Source organism: Amblyomma americanum, chromosome 1 (assembly GCF_052857255.1).
Source record: "Amblyomma americanum isolate KBUSLIRL-KWMA chromosome 1, ASM5285725v1, whole genome shotgun sequence".
Taxonomy (NCBI): Eukaryota; Metazoa; Arthropoda; class Arachnida; order Ixodida; family Ixodidae; genus Amblyomma; species Amblyomma americanum.
This window is the reverse complement of record NC_135497.1, coordinates 211868207-211880394: the sequence shown is the minus strand read 5'-3', so window position 1 is coordinate 211880394 and position 12188 is coordinate 211868207. Positions and strand designations below refer to the sequence as shown.

The window sequence follows — 12188 nt, the reverse complement described above, 5'->3', positions numbered from 1 at the left end:
ATGTATGAAACGGAGTAAAAGTGCATGAAAAAAAATGTGAACAAAAGATTCAAGGCGTGAATACAGAGCTGGTAAGAACGAAATCCGGAAAGAAGTGCTATATAGTAATTCAAGAGTCAGTACCCATGTACTTGAGGCTAGATCAGGTTGCCTTAGAACCAGGCAGTACATTGAAGCAAGTACAAACATGGAGACAATTGTGCATCAAACAGCAGCAGTGCAGAAAACATTAAACATGTTCTAGTAGACTGTAAAGCCACTCAACCATATACCTTAGAGAACATAGCCTTCCAGTAGCCTTGAGATTCAGAGATAGTGAAAGCAAAATTAACAGGTGATGTGAAAGCAAAATGTAAAAAGTCCACGAAACGCCACATAAATCGAGAAAGAACACAGCTTAGAACATAAAAAAAAGCAAAATAGCCATGAATAGCAAAAAAACAAACAAAACAGCAGGATCCAGTCTGAAAGAAGGAAGGGGCAGTACAAAACAAATAAAACAATTCACCACTTTAACTTACTAGGCAAGGCAGCACTCGCCACCGGCCTGATATAAAGAGGATGTCAATAGTTATCTAGGGGAGATTTTTTGGTGTGCGGTACAAACACACATTCCTCAATACATTGTTTTAGTGGACAGGAGCATCAAGCGATGGGTCAGCATAGCTGGCTGCAGTTCCTCTGGAATGTTCTTCCCCCGGCAACTGGTACTCCAATGCCTGCGAAATGAGAACGAAAAAAAAAAACTGCATTGTTCAACACGGGAAGTAGTCACGAATTTTAAAAAGACCATTTAGTCTGATCGAAGAGTAGCATGCATTTTTCATTCCTGTATAGCGGCCATTGAGACGCGGAAAAAAGGATTGTATGCATGTATTATATATTCTAGTTCACTGTACCTGTGCGAGCATGAATAAAAAGAAGACTTCCGTATACAAAAAAAAAAAAGCCTGGTGACATGCCATAACTAGAAGCTGTATGTACCAGTTTTCGGCATAAACAGGTACCGCCATCGGGATATGGTTCACCAGCTTCCACAAGTCACGATAACGCACCATGAACAAGTTATCACACATACCGCCAGAAAATTCATAAAGCATTACCCCTTTCACGGCAAAACTATAGATTGCAAAAGGACTAACTGTTGCATTTGCTTTGCATTTACGCACACAGAAGAACACAGACATTCCAAAATGGGCCTTTTTCACGTTGAGTGCCCCTAGCGGCGGCCGCCGAATCACAACTGGTGGTTTGGTCGGTTGATCATTTGCTGATGTTTTCGTGCTCATCCGAATGTTGCTATTGCGTTTCAGTATGCTTTTGCCTTTATTGCTGTGAACATTCTTTCTGTCGAGCTGACAATGTTTTCGCCGATGGATTTAGCGTAATTTTTGGATGTGAGCAAGCAGTGGACCAACGATCAGACTTCTGTGCCACCGGTTAGTGAGAATGCGATTGACATTTGCACTGTGGTGCACCGAACCGACAGCTGCGGAAATAATGGGCTTTCAAAGAGGAGAAAATGTATCGCCACATTGCATGTCACGTTCCGTCAGCACTCGTCCGAGGGCTAGCTGGATGCGTAGAGAATGGGCGACAGCCCCGATGCGGCTATCATTCTTGTGTTCGAAGATCAATGGCATGTAATCCGGATGATCCACGAAACCCGAAGGCACCCCTGCAAAAAAATAAAATGTAAGGGAAATGTACGTCAACCTGACCTTTTTCAGATCTATGCACTCTCGATCGTCACTCCAATCACTGCAGTTTCAGGAATAACAAACAGGAAGCAAATGGATTGAAAGCCCGGTTGAGATACCTAGTCGAGCGTGGTCATTGTTTGATAACAAGGCAGTGCCAGGGCTGTTGATATTGCGCAAATGATCTCACAGCGTGCTACAGTGCTGTGGAGGCACCGAGCAGCTTACTGACTGGCGTAATCGGCTGGCTGGAGAGCACACCAGAGTTCCGCTGAGGAAGTTGTCAACTGGCATTCGCATAGTCCACTCCACTGAGATGGTCTGAAATGGGCACAGTCCACTGCAACAAAATATGTCGAGGCGACTGCTTTTGCAGGAAAGTTGCTCCTAAGCAGAAGGTTGTTGTTGCCTCAAATACGATGGCACAAAGGAAGATATCCGGCATTCTCGAGCTATTGTCGTTGTTGTTGTTGTTGCCTTGGTCGCATGGCACATACCCATGACGAGGGATTGGCCAGGGTTCCGTGGGGATACCCCATAAATAGGAAAAGCTGGCGTCAAGCTATTTAATGAACCTTGGGATAAATTTCAGATTAATTTAAAAGAAAAAGAAGGAACAAAATAATGGGAGAGAATATTGGAGAATTAAATAATGTAAGATATGAAAATACCCAAATGCTTTTTTGAATGCAGAAATTTTTTGGAAACATTTAGCAAGGAAATCTGCCGGTAGCTGTTATGTAATTGTGGAGGTATTCATAAACTTGATGCAGTGCAAAACCCCTGGCGCTTGCGCCGAAAGAGAGGAGAAGAGGAACCGACAAGGTGAGACCCAATTTTGTAATCGGAATTTCTAGATGTGTTCTCCTCTGATGTGCAAATTTCCGGCAAGAGAGCAAGAAATGCTCCAATGTCTCTACTTCGCCAAAAGCCACACAGAGGTTTGTCGGACTGAACCCGCATCTACATAAATACAGATTTAAACGGGGAATCCTGCACCGCATGATTGTCATCGTTATCTCACACTGTCGGGTTTTACATGCACGAGTCTTCCATGGGTACATGAGATGTTGGTAGTCGACAGTAGAGAGTAAGGGATCGTTCCATGCGGCGGTTATAAACTGGAAATGCTGAAATCGAGTCAACAAGATTAGGGACGCTACTGACAACTGGTGCATTTAGAGCTGCTTTTGCCAAGAAGTCTGCTGCTTCATTTTGTAAAATACCGCTGTGGCCTGGTATCCAAACGAAGCGCACCTCTTTCACCCATCCAGGAAGAAAAAAGTAGTGAGCGTCTCAAAAAAGCGCCTCATGTGAACTCCAGTGCCAGCAGAACAGAGGCAATGTGAAAGGAATATTACCTGAGAAACAATTGTGGGAATCGCCAAAGCGGCCAGCCCCAGAGCCAATAGTTAGTTAGTTATATTGATTTTAATGGCGCAAAAGCAACTTAGGCTATGATGCGCCAAACACACGGTTAGAGCTTTTGTTAAAGGTTACGCTTTTTATATCTAAAGTTTGTATAAAACATTGGCTTCTCTGAGAAATTTAAAAATGCTTGAAAAATCAACCAGTGCTTGATCTCCTAAAAGTAACATGGGGTGTAGTGGGATGTATTCATTGTAGAATGTTGTGAAATATTTTTTCCTCAGTTGTTCCAGTTTTTTGCATACAATTAAAATGTGGTTTACCGTGAGTTCATCGCCACACATTTCGCAGAGCGGTTTGCCTTTTTTTGTCAGTAAGAAGTTGTGAGTAAGGTGTGTGTGTCCAATCCGTAGTCGACACAAAATAACTTCTATGAAACGCTCCTGATGTGTACATGATCTCCATTCTCCCAAAACAGGTTTTATAGAATGTAGTTTGTTGTTTGTTTGTTCGTCCCATGCAATCTGCCACTTATTCCTGAGTTTACTGTGCAGTAACTTAGAAAAATCCCTCTGTGGTATGTTAACTTGTTTTATATGGCCAATTCTAGCTTGTGCTGCGCAAGCATCTGCTCTCTCATTACCTAAAATTCCAACATGGCTAGGGACCCAGCAGAATATAATGTTATGTTTTTGCTTTGTAATTTTAACTATGTTATGTATGATTTTTCCTATTATGGGTTCAGCAGCGTTTGTAGAATGCAGCGCTTTTAGCATACTGAGTGAGTCGGTGTAAATGATGCTATTTTTTATGTTTTGTTTTACTATTTGTTCTACAGCTACAAAGATGGCATAACACTCCGCAGTAAATACCGATGCATACTGTGGCAATCGTATCATTTTTTCATTTGTTCCTTGAATGACTGCACTTCCGACATGACTTTCTGTTTTTGAGCCATCAGTGTAAAATTCGGTGTAAGTGTCATATTTTTCTTGTAGTGCAAAGAACTCTTGCAGTATGTGCTCGTGTGGTATTTTCTCTTTGTTTAAGTGTGTCAATGTGAAGTCACACACTGAAGGAAGGCTGTACCATGGTGGTAGATATTCATGTCTTTGTGCAATATTAGGTAGGGCGTCCAGCACTGCTAAGTCTTCACATTTATCTTCAAAGCGCATTATTAGTGGCCTGATAAAATGTGGTTTAATATTAAATAATCTCCTAGATGGGCACTTGGTAACAATAGGATAGCAGAGATGTTTAGGGAGAGAACGGGTTTTTAGGATGTACGTGCATGTTAGTGTGACTCTTCTATCCTCTAGTGTGGGCTCATTAGCTTCAACGTAAAGACTCTTTACCGGGGATGTTCTATAAGCTCCAGTTGATAGGCGCAAACCAAGATTATGAACAGGGTCCAGTCGTTTCAAGTAGGATGTTCTTGCCGAACCATATACCACACACCCGTAGTCCAGCTTGGAGCGCACCAAAGAGCGATATATTTGCAATAGGCATGCTCTATCGGACCCCCACCGTTTTCACGAGAGTACCTTTAATACATTGAGGGTTTGGGATGCTTTCTTTTTCAGGTTGTTAATGTGTGACAGAAATGTAAGTTTCTTGTCAAAAGTGACGCCTAAAAATTTATGTTCCTGTTTGACTGGCAGTGTGGTTTGATTCAAGCACAGATTGGGATCGACCTGTAGGCCTCGTCGTAATGAGAATAAAACAGCTACTGTTTTTTGAGGGGAGAACTTGAATCCATTTTTCTCTGCCCAAGCAGCCAGTTTATTTAGTGTGATTTGTATTTGTCTCTCGCAGGACAGTATGTTGGATGAAGTGTATGCTATCTGTATGTCATCTACATAAACTGAATACATTACGAACTTAGGTATTACTTTGGCCAAAGAATTCATTTTTACTATAAAGAGTGTCGTACTTAAAATGCATCCCTGGGGTACGCCATTCTCTTGGGTGAATGTCGTTGATAGAGTTGCTCCCAGACGGACTCTGAATGTGCGGTTAGTCAGGAAGTCGTTCAAGCAGTTCAGCATCCTGCCGCGGATCCCTAGATCTGCTAGGTCATGGAGGATGCCGAACTTCCACGCGTGATCATATGCCTTCTCCAAATCGAAGAAGACACCGATACAGTGCTGTTTGTAGATGAACGCCTCTCGGATGGTGTTTTCTAGGCGGACAAGGTGATCAGTGGTCGAGCATGCTTTCTTAAATCCACATTGATGTAAATCTAAGAGTCGACGAGATTCAAGTGTGAAGGTCAGTCTAATGTTTACTATGCTTTCGAAAGATTTAGCGATGCAGCTAGTGAGGGATATCGGTCTGTAATTGTTAGGACTTGTTGGTTGTTTTCCGGGTTTCAGAAAAGGTACTATTATTGCTTTCTTCCACTCCTCAGGTATTCTGCCAGTCATCCATATTTTGTTAAAGAAGTTCAACAATGCCTGCACGGCAGCCTCAGAGAGATGGGCAAGCATAGCGTAATGCACATTATCTGGGCCTGTTGCTGTCTTTTTACCAGAAGATAATGCCGGGACTCTGACCGAAAAGCTCCACGAGAGAGAGACTGAGAAAATACCAACCCCTGCCTTCCTGTCGACCCCAGACACATCTGTAGCAATTACAGTATGTTGCGAGTACTGGGCAAAGTGATCCAAGAGGATTCCAGTTAATATCTTTGCAGGCAGATGCTTCGCATTAGGTGGGAAAATGAAATCAAAAGCAATATCCACAGGAGATTTGCCCAACCAACTCTACATACAAACCTGAGATCCACACCAATATTGGATAATAGACTCTGAGTAAATACAACCTGAGGTAGGCGGAACCTTGGCCAATGAGGAGTGAGAAAAAGGGCAGGGTGGGAGACGAAAATAGGAGTAGCCACACCAGGAGCCGACTCAAATGCTCGCAAAAAAGTCCTGACAGTTAACAGGTGAAACCGGGAGGTAATGTCGGGAATACGAGCCTCCAAGTACAGAACTGCGGTAGAAACTGATTGAGGGTGGACCTAGGCAGAGACGCAGTGCGCGCCTTTCTAGCAGCAGCAACGGATGAAGCTTATATTTAGGGGAGCCAGAAAAAAGTATGCAGCCAAATTCCAAAATGGGTCTGACATAGGCTTTGTAGAGAAGTACAAGCATATCCCGGCGCATACCAAATTTCCTATTACTTATCCGTAGTAGCCTACCTAGTGCACGCTCTCCTCTCTTCACGTTAGCTTTGATGTGGGGCCGCCAATCCAAAGTGGCATCATAAATGACGCCTAGACACCTCAATGATTCTACCTGAGGTATGATGTCCGAGCGATAGCGTAGTGATATATACAGATGTATGTTGGTTTTAAAAAGTAGTATGCTGCTTTTGTGCATATTTAATACCAAATTTAATGTATCCAGCCAAACCTCGAGCGCATTGAGGTAATCCTGGAGAGAGCGATATAGGGCATGAATGTCTGCTGCAGAAGCAAAGAAGGCTATGTCATCTGCATAAGCATATACTCTTCAGGGTGAGCTGGAATGTCACACATCAACAAATTGAATAGAAGTGGCGAAAGTACCGACCCTTGTGGCACGCCTCTGGTTTGAGCATAGGTGTCTGAAGTGAAGGAACCGTCGGAGCAAAAGAACTGCTGTCCAGTTAAAAATTCACGGATTCAGCAAAAATGTAGTACGGTGTGCATAATAATGCCAATTTAGAAAGAAGGATCGAATATTCAACACTGTCGTATGCTTTAGCAATGTCAAGCGTCACTATTGCCGAGACTTCCTTGTGCATAGCAAGGCGGATTCTGCTCTCCAAATCGACATGAGCAGACCAAATGGAGCATCCCCGGCGAAAGCCAATCTAGGCAGAGCTCAATGCATTCATTACTGAGATATGCGCGGATAGGCGACTGTGCACAAATCTTTCTATGAGCTTCACCAAATTGGATGTTATAGATATCGGCCGAATGTTATCAATATGGAAGCCTTTCTTTGAATCTTTTAAAAGCAATAAAATTTTCGCCACCTTCCAGGAGTGCGGCAACCGTGCAGTTTCTAATAATGTATTAATCAGGTCGAGGAGGTGCTGGGTGAAGTCTTGTGCTAGTATTTTCACCATACCGACTACACCATCCCAACCCGGAGCTGAGGATTGCATTAAAGGAACTGCAGTTAATAATTCTGATTTATCAGCGGAAACATAGTCTGAGCAGGGGTAGGGGGCGAACAGGGGGGACTCTACGCTACTCCTGAAAACGTGAAGCAAGTCCTTGGGCAATTCGTTCTAACTCAACTTGCGCCTCCTGTGAAGAGAGCTAGACCGACCTGGTTAACTGCATGACTGAAGTGTTAACATTGCGTTCCAAAAAACGATACAATGCCTGCTTATTTTTTGGGTTGGACAAATATATGTTTAAATTTTGATTGTAGTCATCCTTTGCCTTTGCTATAGTTCTTTTAAATGATGCCGAGAAAAATGTGTAGTTGATTCAATTTTCCGGGCTCTGATTATGCGATAGAGACCTCCACGCTGCTTTCCTACGACGGAAAGCTGTCTCACACGCATCATTCCACAATGGAGATGGTGATTTATTGCAAAGAGCAGAACGCACAGTGAACTGGGAGCTCTCTGTAGCCTTCAAAACAGAAGAAAACACACGCTGAGCCCTACTGGTCCTACATGAACATGGATCAGATGTAAGGGAGGCACCACAAAGAAGATGTGTAGGCTTCAAGATTAACTAATTTTCGGGCTGAACCATGCTCTCGAAGGGGGCTCACCAATATGGTGAAAGTAATTGGCAGATGGTCACTAGATGTGCCACAGTTAATCGTGGACCATGCCCCTATACCTACTCCTCTCGTTGCCAAGGCCAAATCGAGAACTGGGCGCGAGTGTCTGTGGACGAAGGTTATAGCCCGAGAGTTGCAACACCGCACATCATTTGCAGACATCCATGCCTATAACATATGGCCACGTGAATCAGTATAGGAACCCGACACTACGTGGTGGGAGTTAAAGTCCCAGCAATGATTACCCTGCTCGAGTTTGCAAGTAAGCTGTCTAGGTGGTCTGTTCTGCATACTCCATTTGTAAAATAGACATTTGCAACTGTGACTGTAGAGCAGTGTGGCAAAGTGAGATCTATAGCTAGGAGCTCGCAATCAGAATCCATTACTCCTTTAGTTATTGATGCCCGATGGCATAATTTTGACGAAACCATGGTCACCAGCCCATCCCCCCTACCATTTATGCGATCCGCATGGAAAACACGAAACCTGTTTAAAGAAAATGACTTAATAGGGGATAGCCAAGTTTCCTGCAGGAGCACGATATCTGGGTTATGAGATGATAGAAGAATTTTTAAATCAGGAAGAGAAGATGCAATGGAGCGGCAATTCCATTGTAGAACCTTTATACCCGCCATGGTGCCTATTTGAGAATGGAGGCTGAAGCAGCCTCTTGAAGTATATCTGACTTGGAAGATACACTAGGAGAGCCTTTTTCGGTCTTGATCTGGGGAACGGAAGTCTTAGGAGGAGAGGATGAAGGACGAAGCTTTTGCATAGGACAAGCCATTTCTATGTCATTAGTGCAAACAGTGTTGCGAGACAGACTTACAGGGACACTGTCGAGAGGCAGCACATGAGACGGCACCTGGGGTGTTGACGTGGCAACGACAGTTTGAGCGCAGGCTTGCTGTGATGTTGGAGGTGGAGTAACTACAAGCTGAGGTTGAGCAATAGCCTGATTTGTAACAATATCAGCCAAGGCCTGCGTGAAGCTGCTGAGCATGCGCTCGGCAACCACTGAGCGCGCTTTTTCGACGAATGCCACTATTCAGGCAGACAACGTGGCCTCTAGGTCAGGAGTAGAGGAACGCACTATGCTGGCATGTGAATGTTTCATGCGGTTAAGTAGTGCATAAGCATCTGCCCGTGAGCAGCGATTCTGCTCAATTAATTCCAATAAACTTTGCTCCCGAGACCAACTTTCGGAAGAGTGACCTTCGCCACACACCCGGCATCTGGTCGCCGACTTACAGGCTCTACCACTGCGTCCAAATCTCCAACAGTTGGTACATTGAAGGGGTCGAGGATGCAGCGGGTCCACGCGGTAGACAATTGGCCAAACCTTCAACTCCGAGGGGCATGTGCTGCCAGCAAAAGTTGTTATGACTGACTCCATGGCTACACGTACTCCAGCCATCTCGCGAGAGCAGCGGTATACAGCAATAATGCCCACCCCGGATTCTTGGAACTCCTCCAAAATTTCTTGGATTGAAGAATGCGGGTCCACTCCTCGGACAATGCCCTTAGTGCACGCAAGCTGCTCAGGAATGAAGGCCTTAACTGGAATAGACATCTGTGCATTTCTCGAACAGACGGACTTGACGTCCCGTCTGTTCTGAGCCAGGTAGCGATGCGCAGTGATGGAACGCTCCCCGTGCACTACCTCGGACGCTTAACAGCTGGGCGCTCCACCCCAGCTGTTGTGTGCAAACTGTTGTGCGCGTGTTTTTATTTTTATTTTATCATTTTCTGTACATGCGCACGACCTAGACAACTTTATTTTGAATCTTTGTAAATAATGTATATATGTACTCTCCCTATCTCCTTTCTTGCTGTCCCTTCACCTCTTTCATTTCCCTTCTATCCTTTCTTTCCGCTGCCCCAGCTCAGGTGCCGCCGATACAGTGATGGCAGATGCTGGAGTGAGCAAAAATCTTTTAACTTCTTTTTGTTAAATTTTTTTATTAAACACTTACTACTACTACTGGAATAGAAGCGAAGAAACGAAGGAGCAGATCCGACACACACTCAATGTTTGCCGACTTGCAAACAATGCCACGCCTGCCGAAAGGTCGCACTTCCGAGATGTCGAGATAATGACCGGTTAGAGTGTTGAGTTGTTCCTGGTTTGATTTTGGATTGTTCATTTTGAGAATTCCATCTCCAATCGGTATAAGCGCCACAGGGATTGTATCAATCCCATTTTTTAGAAAAGAATTTAGAGGCAAGCTTTCGGCCGCCAGGCTGGCGAACCAGGCTGCCGAGCCTCCTCCCGATGAGGTGAAAGACATGCCTTCACACTGCGCGCCGGCACCCTTACATCACCCAAGACAGCACAGCAACCCTGAACCCTGGCAAAAACCCCCCGAACGTGGAATCGCCTCACCAAGGACACGCCCGGCACCACAAGGAAAACGAAGCAGGCAGGCGGTTGTGAAGCAGCAACAGCCACGAACGGACGCCACAAACGCCACGTCACCACGAAGCCTAACTCGAGCGAGCGAGCAAGGAAGGAAGGAAGGCCTCAGACGTTGCTGGCACATACCCGCTAAGGGGGAGTGGCTAAGACACAGGCGGTTAATTGCTGGATACAGGAAAGCTTTGACGGGAAAAGGAGTGGTAATAGTATGTAGTCTGAGAGATTGGAAAAGGGCAGCGACCAGCACGACCGTCACGTTCACAGATCATCGTCGTCGTTTCGGCGAACTCTGGTCGCGCGCTCCCCTCGAGACCGGCCCTGCCACGGCGCGTGCACGTTCCCGTAGGCGTACTACATTGCTTTTACCTTTCACCCTATCTATTAGGCTCCCTTCTACTCGCATGCGGCACTGATATTGTAGTTGCAATAAAAGATCTGCTCGATCGATTCACGGACGGCGAAGAGCCTAAAGACGCGCACAAACGCTGTCTTTGCCTGTTCGCCGTCCGTGTCTCGTTCGCGCAGATCTTTTCATTTATATAAACCAACCAGCCCGACAAGTTCTACTGAAGTTATTATGCCCGGGGGGCTAGCTAGCAGACAGTCCCGCGCAATTTCCGCTCATTTTTTCATGCAGCCACTTCTACGCTAGCAAATGGACAACAGGGGCGTCGCACATTGCGCTTCGCGCTACAGCTTCTTAGAAAATAGAGTGCAAGAACGAAGAAAAGGAGTTTTTACCTGACACAAAGTCGTTGCTGCAGACACGCGAGTTGGCTGTTGGCTGCCACGGAGATCCATCAACATTCACACGGCACATTGCCTGCGCCCACTCTGCTCTTTTAGCTTCATGCTGGGATGCTGCAGGGAATCTAAGTAATCTTACTTTTCCTGGGTTTTGCTAGAATTAAAGCATCCCACGGCAGCGCATCGTGGAGGCACGCCGCCAGCGATTTCAGCAGGCACGCAAAAGTTGGCGACAGCTACGCAGCAGCGAAGCGCCGATCGCACGACGCAACCGGCCGCAACGCTCAACTGGCCGACGAACCACCAAAAAACATGGCGGTCGCGCGTTTCCCCTAGTGCGCTGCAAGCGCATGCGCAGAGTGCCACCATGAAAAAGGCCTATTGTGAACGGCGCGATCTCCACCAACGTGCTGTCTTTGCTAAAGCCTGCTACAAGATTAATAAGGCGTGGAAAGCTCACAGGCGACCGAGTCAGTGAGATGGTTAAGGCTGGAGACATACACCTAATGATTATACATAAATTAACGTTCGCGCTAGTACGCGAAGCTGCCGACAAGTGGCGCGCGCAGCACAGGATGGCATTTTTTTTTTAAAGAAATGGCGAATTGTATTAACAGCTTACAGCAGAGTAAACAAAAAATAAAGGAAAAAACTGAGCATAGTGGCAACAACCACTGCCCCGTTTCAAAGGGGATGCTCCTACCTTCCATCCATCCGGCATTAGAAGTGGCAGACATAAACAGGGAAGTGCATAGAGCAGGCTTTGGCGGAGGATTTACACGAGATGGCATCCACTTTAATAGAAGGCTAGGAGCCGAGATAGGGTGGCGCCTGGCAGGCCGGGAAGTAGCTTTTTTAGGGGGTCCACTGCGGCTCAAGGCATAGGGGTAGGTAGAAGCAAAGTAGAAAGTGTAGCAATGAAGGCTGACGCCAATAAAATGGCCACTAGGAGGTCCAGGAAGAAAACTACAAAAAAGAAATTTAACACTAGGATCAGGTACATAAACATGCAATGCGGTAGAAAGAGAGCGAAGTGGTTAGAGATAGAACAGCAGTTGGAGGACGAAGAAGTAGGTGTATACGCGCTATGCGAGACACATCTCAGGGATCTAGAAGATCCACCATATATTGATGGCTACGTCTGGGAAGGGTGCAACAGAGCAA

The 12188-nt window shown here is 45.6% G+C and overlaps 1 long non-coding RNA gene across 2 annotated transcripts; it reads right to left on the bottom strand.

Annotated features, from left to right (window-relative positions):
• Window positions 1-345: 345 nt before the first annotated feature.
• Window positions 346-11340, bottom strand: LOC144114585 (uncharacterized). 2 transcript variants are annotated; one of them, XR_013311061.1, is made up of 4 exons: window positions 11164-11340; window positions 11019-11100; window positions 1535-1678; window positions 346-719 (listed from the first exon to the last, which is right to left on the bottom strand). It is a non-coding gene; the product is annotated as an uncharacterized LOC144114585 (long non-coding RNA). The 2 variants fall into 2 exon arrangements; XR_013311060.1 differs by having other exon boundaries at window positions 11019-11340.
• Window positions 11341-12188: the final 848 nt, after the last annotated feature.